This window comes from Carettochelys insculpta, chromosome 18 (genome assembly GCF_033958435.1).
Source record: "Carettochelys insculpta isolate YL-2023 chromosome 18, ASM3395843v1, whole genome shotgun sequence".
NCBI classification, from domain to species: Eukaryota; Metazoa; Chordata; order Testudines; family Carettochelyidae; genus Carettochelys; species Carettochelys insculpta.
The window spans coordinates 1,538,758-1,552,620 of record NC_134154.1 but is presented as its reverse complement, the minus strand read 5'-3'; the positions used below and the strand labels follow the sequence as shown (position 1 = coordinate 1,552,620).

The following is a 13,863-nucleotide window of genomic DNA, read 5'->3' as shown; positions in this document are numbered from 1 at the left end:
CACTAGCAAAAGAAGCAGCCAGCTTCAGGATAAGTATTCAGTGGCAAGACAAAGTGAAGGAATTGTGAATGTTTTACCCCCAATTCTGCACCCCCATTTATGGTCATGCTTAACAATAAAGATATATTGCTGTTATACAGCATGTTTTCATCACTAGCTCTTCACATGCTTTACAATCTAATGTATTTATCCTCTCTACGTCCCTGCCAGGAAGGGAAGTATTAGCTGAGTTTCACAAATAGGGAAGCTGAGGCAGAGAGAAAGTGATTTGTCACAGATCACACAAGGAGGCTAGGTGGAGCAGGGAAGCGAACATGGGACTCCAAAGCCCAAGCCTAGTGCTCTAATTACTGGCCATCCTTCCTCTGCTAAGACTGCTGCGCTGCCCCTACCAACCCTAGCCAGCCTGAACAGACTAGCAAGTCAAGGGAGAAGAGGTTTTAAAGGAATCAATCTACCAAATAGCTGGTGAAGAAGGGTTGGCAATTGGCAAAAGCATCTTTAGAAACTTCAGGTGTTCAAATACCGAGGCAGACAAAACATGCTGAGGGAACAGAGCGCACGGCTGCTAGAATCTTGCCCATTCTACATGCTGTAGCCTCTGTTGCTTGGTTTTGTTTTAGCTACACACCATGGCCTAGTCAGCCCCCTCTTCGGTCACTTCGAAGAGAGGTCACATTAGGCACACTCAGAATTTGGCCATATCTGCGGGTACAGCAATTACACTGTTTCCCTGATCCACGATACACACGCACTTCTTAAGACAAAGTGATGCCAAACTTTAACACAACTGATTTTTCTTAACCTAAATTCTTTTCTTTCCCAAAAAGCTCTGCAAGGTTTTAAGACACTGAGCTTACTCAGTTCAATGTTAATGGCTAAAGAAACCAAGGCTCAAAACGGACAACACAGCTTTGATCTAAGACTTGGCACAGACTATTTGTACTCGCTAAAACATGAAATCGGGAATCCTTTAATGATGCAGCTAAGCCAGTGACCACTGCTGGCTGCCCAGATGCAAATTAAGAGCCTGTTCCTATGAGAGTGATTGGCACCAGTACGGGGCTCAGTGCTCCGTTAAACACGCTGGGATACCCCACAGCATGAACAGCCCCCCACAAAGGCACTAATGAAGCTGGCAATAAGCCAAATTTATGCTTGGAAAAGCTCAGCTGAGCTCAACAGATTTACATGAGGGACCAGTCCAGCTCCATGTCCAACATGATCACAAGAGTCTCACTTGCCCAGACACCAATTTTTCCAGGGAGTGGTGGAGGAAGAGGTGACAGTCACTCTGGTAAACTCCCCAAACCCATCAGCCACTATACCCAGAACTCTGGGACGCTGCTGGAACCCTCAGGGAAGCAACACTGGAGGGGGTAAAGCAGAGCCTGAGTAACTCACAGCAGTAGCCTCTTCCCTACAAACAGGAGACAGCAGCAGCAAGGTGAGAGTCATGTATGAAGGCAGTGTGCTAGTACCAAAGGGAAAGGAGGTAAAGGCAGCCGCCACCTCCAGGGAGAGATTTAACACCAGCACACAGGAGGTCAGGGTAGAAGATGATCACAACAGTCCCTTCCGGGCCGCAGAGCAGCACATTTACTGTTCTCTGCTGGCAATACAAAACGCCTCCCAAGTATCTTTCTCCTCACGAATAGACAGCACAGACTGGCATTTGCTGCACAACACATTTGCCTAAATGAGCAACAAGTGAAGAACTTAAATGCTCTCACCCACAGTAGGCAAGAATCTTACCCAAGCAAGTGCCATCCATCTTCTGCAGAATCTAAGCTTCCTTCTTTAACCAATACTACCCACGGTCATCACAAAGGAAGTCTTCAAGACCTCACCTAGAGTTGCTGCCCTTAGGGTCTGCCAGATGAGCAATACCAGTGCCTTTGCCCAGCTGCAGCCAAGCACCTAGACTATGGTCAGTTTTCACCTGGGCTCCTAGGAACCCCAGGGAGAGCAAGGAAACTGACAAAAAACAAAGTCAATTCCATCACTCTTGTGGTGGCTGTTCATAGTGTGGGCATCCCAGGGCATTGAACAGAGCACCCAGTTCCCTACAGCTGCCTGTCACTTTCATAGGAACAGGCTTTTACTGTCCATCTGGGCAGAAGGAACTCCTGGAATCTCAGGATCACTGGTTTCACTGCATTATTCATGTCAATTTCACTTCCACAAACACCTCAAAACACCACCTCGGAAATGAAGGCTGGGATAGGAAAGAACAAAGTTTAGTAACACCCCCCACCCCGGGGGGCACCCAAGAATGCTCTGATGTTAATTTTCTTTTCCACTTGCCAGCCCAGATCAGGGTGAGTATAAAGGACGTATCTGACACATGTAGTCCCAGGTCAACAGACGAGAACTCCACCAGTGAGAATCGAGGGACAGGACAGACACTGGCCAGCTTTCCCCAACAGTTGGGGCCATGAGGAGCCAGGTTTCTACTAGGGATGTAAAATCTCATGTGATTTGTTAACTGGCCAAATGTTACATTTAACCGATTTAAGAGAGGGGGAGCACTGGGAAGGCCCACACAGGCCAGGCTGGAACACCCCTGCTCACCGTGCTCCCAAGCCCACCACATGTGAGGGCTGCTCTGGCTGTGCTGGCGTGACCCCTGCCCACAGTGGGCCAGAGCACTGGCTGCTGGTTAACCATAACTGGCAAAGCTCATCCCTTTAGGGTGAGGCTTCCCAGTTACCCATTAACATCCCTAGCTTCTACCCTGGGAATTTCCCTGACCTGTGGCACCTCCACATTTTCCCTATTTGTCTTCGGCTCACATACCAAGTTCCCTGGCTACTGAGATTTCCAAACCTGTTAAGTGGTTTTGTTTGGTGACTAGGTGGGTGGGAGACTGTTGGATGCATTAGGAAAAAACAATTGGATAAAAAAAAATACAGGGCAGGGAGGGAGGAGGGGGAAGATAAAGACTACACCACAAGAGGAAGAAGGAAATGGACATTGAAGAAAGAGGGAAGGATCAGTTCTAGGAAAAAACCGTGGAAGGAAGCCAGGATTGCAAAGAGTTCAAAGATCCAGGGCGAGAGTACATTGTTCTTCAAAATGGAAAGTTGACAAATTACCATTGTGGTCAGTACACAACTCCTCTCCTTTGCTAAGTTCAAGAGTGATGACACATGGCAGCACAGTCTTCCTACTATTAGCAGCATAATCCTTGTACTAGTAAGAGTCAGTTAAATTCTTCAAATCCTGGGCACAGGAATATGTAAGGTTGCTTGGACAGAGAACAAAAGCAGCACTGCATTTGTTTTAGACAGACAAGTAACATAAGCATTGCAGACATTTTAGACCGTATACGTTAGACACAGGGCTAGGGCTATGAATAATTACCTAGTAAGAATCAGAGGGGGAGCCGAGTTAGTCTGTATTTTCAAAAACAAGAAGTCCTGTGGCACCTTATAGACTAACAGATATTTTGGAAAGATTTTGTGGGCAAAGACCCACTTCATCAGATACATCTGACAAAGTTGGTCTTTGCCCACGAAAGCTCATGCTCCAAAATATCTGTTAATCTAGTGGGTACCACAGGACTTCTCACTGGTTTTGCAGATACAAGTTGTACCTCTAAAGACTGATTCTCTGGTCCAGCAGGACCACGAATGTTGCTGGATCAGAGGACCCCAGGCTGGAGTCCAGAGCAGTGGGCTAGCATTCGGCAGCCAGGCCAGAGCTAGTGGCAGCAGGGTTGGGGTTGGCATCTGGCAGTGGGGCTGAAACCAGGGCTGGTGGCAAGAGGCAGCATCAAGGCCAGCTCTGGCAACAGGGACAGGTGGGGGAGACAGCCAGGGCCAGAAGAGAAGCTGTGGGACAGAGGCAAAAAGCCTTCCTGTGGTCCAGCAAATCCCCTAATTCTGGACCAGTCAGGTGCCAACCCTGGGAGGTCCCACCTGTATTGAAATCTGACAGTACTGGAACATGCCTTAAAACTGATTTCATGAGAGACTGTCTCAAAATGGAAGGGAAGAGAAGCAAACAAGGGGGCAGACTACATTTCTCTGACAACTAGGAATCTGGTGCTGGGCACCAATTATTAGTGTCTCAAGCCAAAGAGAAACAGGTGGCAGAGTCATCTTCCTCCAAGTAACAGAGCGTGAGCCTGTAGGATCAGCAGGACAAGGAGCTACATAAGGAGGAATTTATTTAACAAGTCCACTCACTAGTCCAGAACAAAGGAAGATGGAAATACAGGGACATTACGAGCCACAGGTGAGGCAAGCATTCCCTCTTCAGTATGCATGCAGGGAGCTGTAAGCCAGGACCACCAGCATTACTTCACGAACCTAAGGGGTGATGGATGAGTAAAAACCTCTGCTTTGTGGAACACCTACAAGCCATACTTACCAGAATAAGAAAATCCACGTACCCATTTAAGTTGAGAAGGAATACCAAAGCCTTCACAGCTTCAGTTTTAACTCATGGGACTCCAGGACATTAATCAGTATCAATCCAGCACAAGAGAGGCTAGATCTTGGACAGCAGGAAAAATGTCAAGTGTCTAAGGAGAGAGGAAAGAGTTCCTGGGCTCTACACTACGCCACCCCTCTCTTATAGGATCCCACAACATCCCAGCGCCTTCTCAGGATAAAAAAAAAAAGTAGCTATGCAAAGCTTTTAGAGGAGACTAGTGCACCTAAGCAGAAAAACAGACGGATGGATGTTGGGGGTAGGAAATTATTTCATGACTAGAGCAAGTCACACTGCATAGCCAGCTGCCTCACCCATACACATAGGAATAGGAGAGAGAGGATACGCCAAGCTAGGCGTGCTGGCACATTATCTTTGAGCAAAACACACGCCCTCAGCATTAACACATCCAATCCATCAGACAACGAGAGAGAACATTAACACAGCACTACCTTCAGCAACTAGCACTAAGCCAAAGCTCTTGGGAATAAGTTCTAAGAGAACTACAACATTTCCATACAGGAATACCAGCACCTTCGAGACAGGGCTTGAAGCCTGTGTTTCACATGAGCCATTACCATGAAGTCCTGAACTGACATTTTTATATAGGAAAAATAAAAATATGACCAGAGAACTCAGTTTCAGTCCAGTCACAGACTTCTGAATTAGGCTTATGGCAAATAATCTGAAGAAGTGGGCCTGTCCCACGGAAGGTCGTCACCTAATAAATTATTTTGTTAGTCTCTGAAGTGCCACATGACTGCATTTTTGTTGTGTTAAGTTCAGACAGTTACACAGGATTAAAAAAACCAGCTATCTGATGGATCACTAACCTCCAAGTTGAGGGGAAAGACTTAAATTGCCCACCTGTCTGCACTGAAAAGGTGCATCAGCAAAGTTACATTGGTCTGGAAAAAAGATCTGACCAACCTAGCTTTACTAGCCAGTGCTGACAAGGCTCTGAAGAGAGGTTGCATTGACTTAGCTAATTTCATTCAGGTGTGCAAGGGGTGGGGTGAGGAAATGTCCTAGAAAAGACACCCTTTAGTTAGCATTGGCTGTGTCGACACGACAAGGCCATGCCAGTGTAGTCTCGATAGCGTGGAGATACCTTTAAGATTTTTGATTTCAAAAGACATTTCCATTCCTCCTCTTAAAAACTGCCTGAAAAATTTTTAAATTCAGGCTTCTTTTCCCGTGACAGCCAAAGCACCAATTAAACATACACACTAGCAATTCCCTGCTTTTTTTTTTTTTTTAATAGTACAGGTGAGCTCTTCATCAGTTGCAATGCAAAACAGCCATCCCAAATTCAGCAGATAATTCCTCAGCTTCTCATCGTATATAGAGCTTTTTCAGCCTCTCTTTAAAGAGTTTTGTTGAAATGGAATTCATTGGTATGGGACACAAGGCAAGGCCAAAAACGTAGCAGGATTTCAGATGGGTTTTAACATCTATATTAACAATAAAAAATATCAACATTGAGACCTACACTGACAAAATTCTTCCAGTTCATAAGAGATACAACCTCCTTGCTGTAGGCCAAGCACTAACTTCAGAAGAGGGTCTCAGAGGGGCAGCTGTGTTAGTCTGCAGCTTCACAAACAACACGCAGTCCTGTAGCGCCCTAAAGACTAACACGTTTATGAGGTAATGAGCTTCTGTGTGTAAGGAAAAGGAGTAACGCAAAAGCTGCCTCTGGAGACAGGGTATTATTCCCCACTCTGGAGCTAAATACCTGCTTCAGAGGCAACCTGTATGTGCACTATGACAAAAGCAAAATGTTGTACCACATGGGTGATGAATCTGATCAACTGAGGACAATCCTATGAAATAAGGTCTTTAATGGGTGCTGTAGTGAAAGCCCTAGGCATGGAGTATCTGTTTTTAGACAAATACCGCTATTAAAATTAGCACTTAGACTGGAGCCTTTGGTTTGTATACACACAGCCCGGCAACTGGACCTGCGTGGGCAAAATGGGTCCACATACATGGACCCAATTTCAGATGTAGGGCCCGAAGAAACTACATGAAACCAATGTTTTGTTCCCCTGAGTTCAATTCAACTGCCCCCCGCACCTTTCCAGTCTATAAAACTCAGCCCTCAGCTAGACCAGAAAAAATGCACATGACAAAGACAGCAAACAGTTCCACTCCTGAGAAAATAGCAGGAAGTTCCCAAAGAGAAACATTTTTGGCAGCAGGGGAGAATTTTTCATTCTGTTTAAACTGAATGGTGTGTTTTTGCAGCACTTCCATAGTTTTGCACAAGCCTACAATATACGAAGTACATAACTGTTGCTTGTATTGTTTGAATGTAACTTTTTGGTAGCCCAGTAAAGACTGGGACTCCAGAGAAGGCTGCACTTGGCAGATTATGGGCTTTACCCACAGCACCACAAATTGCCTTCCTCCGAGTATAACGCAATCCTCACTCGGACGTGCTTCCATGTACGCACAGACCTCACCCCCTCTCATGACAGGGCCACGAAAAAGCTTGGATAATGCCACCGTGTGAATGACTTTTGCCACATGCTCCAGTCAAGAGGCCCTAGATAGCAGCCACCACGTGCAGTTTGCACGCAGACGGTGTTGCACAGACCCTGCCAAGGTCGGACCTCAGAGGGATGGGCCCCGTGACCCTCTCAAACCACGTTATTGACCCACACGTCACTGCCCCGCTCCGCAGCGGCCGCCCACAGAGCCACGCCAACACAGCAGCCTGCCAGGGCAGAGCCTCCCGCAGCCCCTGCTCCCCGGCGAAGCGCCCCGCAGCGCGGACGCTCGGGGGTTGCTGCGGCGGCCAAACGGACAGGCCACCCCGCCGGCTCCGGGCGCGGACGGCAGGCGAGACACCTCTGCCGCTGCAATGGGGACGCGGCTCCGGGCGGCACCCCAGGACCTCCTCGTGCGGGGCTACGAACGCAGCGCCCGGGGGCTGGCGGCAGCGGCGCGGGGCCCGGCTCCTCTCAGCCCCGCCCGCTCCCTGCAGCGGGCGGACCCCGACCGAGCCGGGCGGCCCTGGCTGCAGCCGGGGCGAACCGCTGCTCCCGGGGACCCGCCGCCACAACGGCCGGGCCTAGCGACCCCCACCTACCGCTCGCGGCTCCGTCTGCTGGCTCCGCCCCGCGCCCTGCGGCTCCACCGGCCTGCGGAAGTGAGAGCGGGGCGGGGGAGCGCTTCCGGGGCACGAGTCAGGCGGCCAATCACGTGGCGCAGCTGCACGGGTGGGCGGGGCGGCCGCGCGGGGGCGAGGGCGGTACCAAGGGGAGCGGCTGAGCGGTGCCATTGGAGCGGGGGGGGGGGCCGGGCTAAGCGGTACCAAGGGGAGCGGGGGGAGGGGCTGAGTGGTGCCATGGGGAGCCGGGGGGGGGGGCTCAGCGGTACCAAGGGGAGCGGGGGGGGGCTCAGCGGTGCCATGGGGAGCCGGGGGGGGGGGCTCAGCGGTACCAAGGGGAGCGGGGGGAGGGGCTGAGCTGTGCCAAGGGGAGCCGGGGGGGGGCTCAGCGGTACCAAGGGGAGCAGGGGGGGGCTCAGCGGTACCATGGGGAGCCGGGGGGGGGGGCTCAGCGGTACCAAGGGGAGCAGGGGGGGGCTGAGCGGTGCCATGGGGAGCCGGGGACGGTCTGAGCGGTGCCATGGGGAGCCGGGGGGGGGCTCAGCGGTACCATGGGGAGCCGGGGGGGGCTCAGCGGTACCAAGGGGAGCAGGGGGGGCTGAGCGGTGCCATGGGGAGCCGGGGGGGGCTCAGCGGTACCAAGGGGAGCAGGGGGACGGGCTGAGCGGTGCCAAGGGGAGCGGGGGGACGGGCTGAGCGGTACCAAGGGGAGCCGGGGGGGGGCTCAGCGGTACCAAGGGGAGCAGGGGGGGGCTCAGCGGTACCATGGGGAGCCGGGGGGGGGGGCTCAGCGGTACCAAGGGGAGCAGGGGGGGGCTGAGCGGTGCCATGGGGAGCCGGGGGGGGCTCAGCGGTACCAAGGGGAGCGGGGGGACAGACTGAGCGGTGCCAAGGGGAGCGGGGGGGACGGGCTGAGCGGTACCAAGGGGAGCCGGGGGGGGGCTCAGCGGTACCAAGGGGAGCAGGGGGGGGCTCAGCGGTACCATGGGGAGCCGGGGGGGGGGGCTCAGCGGTACCAAGGGGAGCAGGGGGGGGCTGAGCGGTGCCATGGGGAGCCGGGGACGGTCTGAGCGGTGCCATGGGGAGCCGGGGGGGGGCTCAGCGGTACCATGGGGAGCCGGGGGGGGCTCAGCGGTACCAAGGGGAGCAGGGGGGGCTGAGCGGTGCCATGGGGAGCCGGGGGGGGCTCAGCGGTACCAAGGGGAGCAGGGGGACGGGCTGAGCGGTGCCATGGGGAGCCGGGGGGGGCATGGGGTGTCATGGGGAGGAGCTGAGCGGTGCCAAGGGGAGCAGGGGGAGGGGCATGGGGAGCAGGGTCCTGCAGCACCTTGAGATTTCGTGCCCAGCTTCCCTACACCCTGGGACCAGCCCCATTGCCCAAGTGCCACCAGCTCTGCCAGCCCTGGCTTCTAGCTCTGAGTGGCCACCCTGGCATCGCTTGTGCCAGCTGCCTGCCCACTGTCCTCAGGTCTAAGCTCTCAACTCTGGAGGCTCCACTGCCCCTCAGGGCCCTGCCACTGGCCTGGGGCTCCACTGTTGCCTCCAGCTCCGCCTAGGTTGCCAACTCTGTCAGAGTGGGTGGACCAGGTGCTATTGACACGACCTCTGGGAGAATGAGTGTCCCTGTGTGTGTCCCCCACCCTGCCCCGAAACCCTGGCAAACGTGCACGACACAGCAGACGAGTTTGCTGCCGTGGGTTTTCCAACCAGTGCCGCATCTCCCCGAGGCAGGGAGTGGGTGACCTGTTCACAGATCCTCGGCACTCCCCGGCTCCTGTCTCCTCAGCTCCGGTTTATCATTTGAAATGAGCACACATGAACATTAGGATAAGGATTCCTATGACAGAATCTCTCTCCTTGGTTTCCTGGCGCAGTGAAAAGATGGGCAATTGCACTGTGCGTGCTAATAGTGTTGCTATAAATGAGATACTCAGGGGGACCGATTTATGTATTGCCTCTCAACAAACCTTCCGTTTTCTGGCCCAAACAGTGCAGAGCATTAGAACAGGCACACTGGGTCAGAGCAAGGCCATCTCTCTCAGTATCCGACAGTGCATAGTGTGATCCATGCTGGGGCCCCTCCCATGGAATGACATGATCTGATTAATTTATTTTGTAAACAACAAGAAGTCCTGTGGCACCTTCTAGACTAACAGATATTTTGGTGCATAAGCTTTCATGGGCAAAGACCCACTTCATCAGATGCATGAGTTTATTTTGTGTAATTAACAAGCGTTTAGAGGTTAAATCTATTCTGCTGGAGAAAAGTCAGTTGGGCCCTGCAATGTGTGTAACCCTTTTCTGCCCAGTACGCACTAGCCATATACCAAGGAAAGAATTTCATACTTAAATATATGGGTAAAATTGGGTATATACTATTTATAACTTAAGGGCAGTTTAACATCTGACAGCTCCCTGTATAACCATCAATCTAAAGTATTTGGTACAAAGCCAGGAACTGGCAAGTTTGGCCACTGCCTTAGGAAGAGAGAGGGTTGGTAGGGTTTGTATTTGTGAGTTTCCCAGGTGGGATCACACTGCCCACTGCTGTTTGGCTTCGGCTTCTCCTGACAGCATTTGCTGCACCAGCCGTTTCTATCTGCCTGGTGAAGGCAGCAGCCCTGCGGGTTTGTTTATTTCACCAGTGAGGAGGAGAGGCATGTGAGCTGTGGGGGAGCCAACTTCCAGGTTTGCTCTGGTCTGTTTCTAGTCCAGCTGCTGCCCCCAGTGCCAGGTAAGCTTTCTGGGGGTGTCAGTGAAGGCAATGATATCCGCACTGCTATCATCTATCGGCCTGGGGGCTGCAGTGTCTAGCAGGCCCACCAGGCTCTTGGGCAGGAGGAGCTGGGTGCTGCCAATGCTGTTTGTGAAGACCCGAGCAGCACCAGCCTGCAGAGCGTGGGCAGAGGAGATCACAGCTGGCTCCCTCTTTCCAGGGCAGTGGTGGCTGGAGGTGTGGATTCGCTATTTGTCAGCTGACTCTTTTGGGCAAACTCCTTCCGCAGCTGCCGGTGCTGCCATGCCATCTGCTCAACCTGAGTGCAAAGCAAACGCATTCAAATAAGGCAGCAAAGCCCACTGCCGCCCATCACCCCGGCGATCCCTGCTGCAGGTGGTGCTAGCCATCAGTGGCACATTACAGCATGAGACGGAGCTTATAGTAATAAAGTGCCTGTCATCCAGACGGAAGCCAAAGAGCTTTACAAGCTGTGTGTAGCAGTGGTCCCCAAACAGAAACATGAAGATAGACACATCACATCTCATAGAACTGAAACGGACCGTGAGAGCTCATTGAGTCCCGTCCCCTGCACTCACAGCAGGACCCATCACCATCCCTGATAATATTTTTGTTTAATCTAACCTGCCTCAGACCATTACAAGGCTCCCTCAAGGACTGGGCTCACAACCCTGGGTTTGCAAGGCCAATTCTCTAACCACTGAGCTATCCCTCCCCTTCAAACCCATGAGTACAAGGGGGAAATTGTGAGGGATGCCCCTCCAGTGGTGTGAAGGAACATCCAGGGGGCAAGACAGGGCCAGAGCCAGCACCCACTGCACAAGAGGAGAGGAACCACCCAACCTTGCAGTCACGTTCCCAGCTACAGCTCTGCTGCGGGCCTGGCAACATCTTGGCTCCCAGCTGGGGAAGGGGGCACAGGAGAAGGGAGTGGACACACTCCATTACTGGTAAGTGGGGTGGGGGACAAGAGAAAAAATTTGACTACCACTGATCTACAGGAATCAATTCATCCATGGCAGATACGCAGCCCCCTCAAGCAGGCCCGCCAAAGGGGCAGGGGTGAAGGAGGCAGTTGCCCTGCCCTGGACCCAGCCCTTCAAAGGAGCCCTTTGAGCTGCTACCCTTTAAATCACTGCATGGCGCTCTGAGCAGCACTAAGGAATGGCTGCCCTCAGAGCTGCCCCCACCTTGCCCAGGGGCCCATGGAGCCTGTCGGCTGCCCTGCCCTCTGGCATGGAACACAGCAGCTGTTCAACAGCCATAGCCCTGTATTTCCCACTTCCCCATTCACAATGGGCAAGACATGTCCAAGCTGGCTCGCACTGCCTAGCGATGGGACTCGGGGCACTGCGACATCCTAGCTGAGCACCTCACAACCCTGCTCAGGTCCCCTTTCACCGACGGGGAGTCAAGGCAGAGAGGATAACTGACTTGTCCAAGGCACACATGGCATCTGCAATGGATCGGAGACTGGAAGCCAGTTCTCCCAAGGCCTAGCCCAGTACCTTAACCACTGGGCCAGCCTTCCTCTGTCTGGCCTGCTATCCTCCTAGCTGCCTTCTTACACTGTCCTGCCACAGAGTTGGTCCCCTTCTCAAAGATGATGTTGCCACTGTCTCCATCAGGGTCCAGCAGCACCAGGGTCCGAGGGGTGGGAAGGGATGAGGAGGTGGTGCTGAGCCCCACCATCTCCTCTGCTCCCAGGACAATCCTGCCGTTGAAAGTGCTGTCCTTTGGAAAGAGAAGAGGGAATGAGGTGCTGCCTTGAGAGTGAGCTGGGACAGAACGTACACTCCGGAGAGTTGGCATGAGGTGCACCAGCTTAAGGACGATGTTCAAGGGGGAAGCTAATAAACTGGAGAGGAGCAATGAGAATGATTAAAGGACTGAGCCAGACGCTTGGAGCTCAATCAATTTAGCTTAACAAGAAGGTGGTTAAAGGGTAACTTCATCCCAGGCTGTAAGGACCTACACGGGGAACAAATATTTAATAAAGGGCCCTCGGGTCTTTCTGAGAAAGGTCTAACATGCACCAGTGGCTGGAAGCACATTGTAAAATAATGCACATTGTAAAAAATAACCCTAAGTGTACACACAATATGATGGGGGCTAATTTAGCTACAACTAATCAGGAAAGAGACCTTGGGGTTATCGTGAATAGTTCTCTGAAAACACTAACACAGTGTGCAGCCGCAGTCAAAAAAGCAAATAGGACATTAGGAATTATTAAAAAAGGGACACAAAATAAGAAACAATATTGTACTGCCCCCTTATAAAACTATGGTACGCCCACAGCTTGAATACTGCATACAGATGTGGGGTCCTCATCTCAAAAAAGATATTTTGGCATTGGAAAAGGTTCAGCAAGGACAACTAAAATGATTAGGGGTTTGGAACAGGCCCCACGTGAGAAGAGGTCAAAGAGACTAGGACTTTTCCATTTAGATAAAAGGAGACTGAGGGGGGATATGACAGATATATAAAATTACGAGTGGTGTGAAGAGTGTGAATAGAGAAAAGTTATTTACTTGTTCCCGTAATATAAGAACTAGAGGACAGCAAATGAAATTAATGGGTAGCAGGTTTACAACTATCCATGGGGTGGAGGCAGCATGACATAAGAAGGCCCAAGGCCCTTGAGTTCCCCAAACCCCATTTCTGGGTACTACTGCTAATAGTGAACTTCGAGTGCCTGAATCCTGACCCAGGGCAAGTGCTCTGGGGAGCAGAGGGCGACTGAATGCAGGAGAGGAGCTAAACCTGAGCCCCCGGATCCCTGTTGGTGGCCAGGGCGAGTGAGGGCAGCAGGAGGTACCGCTGGGACCCTGGGCAGGTGAGAGACACCTCTGGCTGAGCAGCCTTGGCAAAGGGAGACTGCCACGTGAAGCACCAGAGCAGACAGAGCAAGGGGGCTCCAGGAGGGGAGCCCAGACCACAGACATTCCAGCACCATTCAAGCTAAACACCAGGATTTCTACTAAAGGCTTTCCCTGCTCCTTCCCTGCTTGCCCCAGTGCAGCTGAGAGCTGCCAGCCACCCGCTTGTTCACCTGCAAGCGGGGCTAAGTAACCACCGTATTGCTCTGACGGCGCTGGCTGGCTGGCAGGTGACAGAAAGCTGCTGACGGCTGCTGGCAGAGCCACCGGCACTGCAGAGGTTCTGGGACTGCAGCAGGCCCCGAGCTACCTCCGAGCAGGCCCGGGGTTCTTTCTGGGAAGGAGGAAGAAGCAACAACACTCCCTGCATCTTTGCAGCAGATGCCCCAGGGGAATAGGACCCCAGACAGCAAGGGAGCCTGAGGTGGCTTTAAACCAAGCCAGCAGCCAACAGGAGTCCTGGGAACCTGGGGCACCTCCCCCTCGTATGAGGACTGCCTCTCTGCTGGCCAAGCCGCCAGCCAGCCAGCCTGAATTTCAGGGAGGAGTGGGCATGGGGCCATTTAAAGGCTGGCTGAGAACTGACGGGGACAAAGCCTGTTCCAGTCCTCGCCGCCTTCCAGCATCTATGCAGAGATCACCTCAGTGATCTGAGCAGAGAGGACCTGATGAGTGTGATGGAGTGGCTA

The 13,863-nt window shown here is 52.6% G+C and overlaps 1 protein-coding gene across 3 annotated transcripts in view; it reads right to left on the bottom strand.

Annotated features, from left to right (window-relative positions):
* The window catches only part of AP1B1 (adaptor related protein complex 1 subunit beta 1), a 47,253-nt gene extending 39,648 nt beyond the window's left edge, over positions 1-7,605 (bottom strand). For 2 of the 3 annotated variants that reach the window (XM_075013146.1, XM_075013147.1), the window contains exon 1: positions 7,538-7,605. The gene's annotated coding sequence lies outside the window, so the exon portion shown is untranslated. The remainder of the gene's footprint in view (positions 1-7,537) is intronic. The other variant, XM_075013148.1, reaches the window with a different exon arrangement.
* Between the last annotated feature and the right edge of the window lie 6,258 nt (positions 7,606-13,863).